The sequence below is a fragment of the Neomonachus schauinslandi genome, chromosome 6 (assembly GCF_002201575.2).
Source record: "Neomonachus schauinslandi chromosome 6, ASM220157v2, whole genome shotgun sequence".
In the NCBI taxonomy this organism is placed as follows: Eukaryota; Metazoa; Chordata; class Mammalia; order Carnivora; family Phocidae; genus Neomonachus; species Neomonachus schauinslandi.
The window spans coordinates 23,064,947-23,067,709 of record NC_058408.1 but is presented as its reverse complement, the minus strand read 5'-3'; the positions used below and the strand labels follow the sequence as shown (position 1 = coordinate 23,067,709).

Below are 2,763 nucleotides of genomic sequence, written 5' to 3'. Positions count from 1 at the left end.
ACTTACTCCTCTTTAAATTCCCATTAGAATATTTTTGAAAGCATAGCAAAAGGGAAAATATGTCACTATATGGGGAAATAAGTCTAACATCAATTTTTCAGAGTTTAGAACTTGAGTCCACTGTTATAGTATTATGATCATGGGGCTACAAATTACCATTATTGCTAATGTACCCTTCATCCTTACAAATTTCAGTCTGACTACCCACAGAGTTCACAGGAGATTATAGCTATTTCTGTCTCATAGTGTTGAGCTAGAAGGGCCTTATCAAAGAACACTGTAGGTAATTTTTCCTTCCTCTAAACTCACACATTGGTGTTTGATTTCTTGAGATGAGAAAAGAGTATTGCTGTTCCCTCCTTGCCTCACCAACAGGCACCTTTCTTTCCATAACACACAGTTTCTGATGTACTTTATGGATGAACATTATGGGTAAGAGTTAAAAATTTTAAAGAGTGGAAGGCAGTGGTATGTAGGAGATATTGGAATAGTCCATGCAAGGCTGTAAATTTCTTATAATGAATCTAGCCAAAGAAAATTAAACAGCCTAAGTTGTCCTAGGATTATAATTTTCAAAAATATTGTTACTGTGGGACTTAGAATCTCCAAAAGAATACTTGCAATTTTTCAAAACAAGACATAAGTCCAGGTTTTTATTTGGACTCCTCTTATTTCTCTCAGGCATAAACAACATTTCTGTTAGCCAAGATTAGCCTTGGGCCATTAATTATATCTATAAAAACATGCTGCTGCTTATGTATAAATTATAGAACAAAAGGAAAAATGTACTTGATCCTAAAAATATTTCAAAATAGCCTATAACTTGTCTATTTCTTTTCTAGGTCAAAATCCATACCCCATTCTTCATTTCTATAACATCAGTTTTCTTCATCCTTGCTAATTGGAAAGAAGTATTCTTTCTCCTTTCAAAGACCTAACTCTCTCCATGAGCTAAATTCCATCTGCTTTTTTCCCCCTCTTCTGTAATCTTTTTTTATCAAATTTATCCTTATTCATCTAGATTTTCAACCATTCTCCCAAATCAACATAGGAGTATGTTCAATCTCTACCATCTGGAAAAACTACAGGAACAATTGTATGTCCTCTCTTGATTCATGGTCACACTTTTTTAAAAAAATGTCCTTTACTTTTCTAAATTTGTTTTTGCCTTTTGATTCCTCTTTATTTAAAATTTCAACTTTAGGCTCTGTTCCTTCCCATTGAACAACTGCATCTTCTGGTGCAGGGCCATCTGTGTCCCCGAGACACGATGATGGTCAGAGTAAATGGATTTGACCATATAAAGCACCTAGTCACCAGGGCTACTTTTAGCTCTGGCAAATTAGAAATTGTTGCCATCAATGACCCCTTCATTGACCTCTACATGCTCTACAAGTTCCAATATGATTCCACCATGGCAAATTCAACGGCACAGTCAAAGCTGAAATGGGAAAATTGTCATCAATAGAAAGCCTATCTCCATCTTCCGGGAGTGAGATCCAGCCAACATCAAATGGGGTGATGCTGGTGCTAGGTATGTTGTGGAGTCCATTGGGGTCTTCACTGCCTTGGAGGAGGCTGGGATCACTTGAATGTTGGGCCAAGAGGGTCATCATCTCTGTCCCTTCTGCTGATGTCCCCATGTTTATGATGGGTATGAACCGTGAGAAGTATGACAACTCTCTCAAGATTGTCAGCAATGCCTCCTGCACAACTGCTTGGTTCCTCTGGCCAAGGCCATCTATGACAACTTTGGCATTGTGGGGGGGACTCATGACTACAGTCCATACCATCTCTGCTACCCAGAAGACTGTGGACAGTCCCTCTTGGAAGCCAGGGCATGATAGCTGAGAGGCTGCCCAGAACATCATGCCTGCTTCTATTGGAGCTGCCAAGGTTGTAGGTAAGGCCATCCCTGAACTGAATGGGAAGCTCACTGGCATGGCCTTCCATGTCCCCACCCTCAACATATCAGTCATGGATCTGACCTGCTGCCTGGAGAAAGCTGCCAAATACAATGACATCAAGAAGGTGGTTAAGCAGGCATCAGAGGGCACACTCAAGGGCATCCTGGGCTATGCTGAGGACCAGGTTGTCTCCTGAGACTTTAACAGTGACACCCACTTCCACCTTTGATGCTGAGGCTGGCACTGCCTTCAATGATCACTGTGTCAAGCTTGTTTCCTGGTATGACAATGAATTTGGCTATAGCAACCAGGTGGTGGACCTTATGGTCCACAGGGCCTCCAAGGAGTAAGAGCCCCTTGGATCACCAGCCTCAGCAAGAGAAAGAGGAAGAGCAAAGCCCTTGGCTATTGGGGAGTGCTTGCCGCCAAATCATCCCCCAACACACTGAGACTCTCCCAACCTCTCCACAGTTTCCATCCCAGACACTCTGAAGAAGGGGAGGGACATGGGGAGACCTACCTTGTCATGTACCATCAATAAAGTACACTGCACCCAGCTCCCTGCCCCGCCCCCAAATTCAACTTTATTGCAGAATATTTGATATATAAATGCCCTTTAATTCTTAGCCAAATGTAGTGGTCTCTGTCACCAATACACTTTTGAAACTACTCTTGTAGATGTGCCAATAAACCCATTTACTGCTAAATCCAATGAACAACTTTTATTCTGAAGAAATTTTGATTCCATGTAGCACTGTATATTATTGATCAAATTAACATTTCAATAATTTTTCCTTCAAAAATAATAAATTATGGATATATGTTCATTGTAGAAAAATTTAAAAAGCAAAAATTA

The 2,763-nt window shown here is 40.5% G+C and overlaps 1 pseudogene; it reads left to right on the top strand.

Moving 5' to 3' along the window:
- Positions 1 to 1,270: 1,270 nt before the first annotated feature.
- Positions 1,271 to 2,103, top strand: LOC110577352 (annotated as a pseudogene).
- The last annotated feature ends 660 nt before the right edge of the window (positions 2,104 to 2,763 follow it).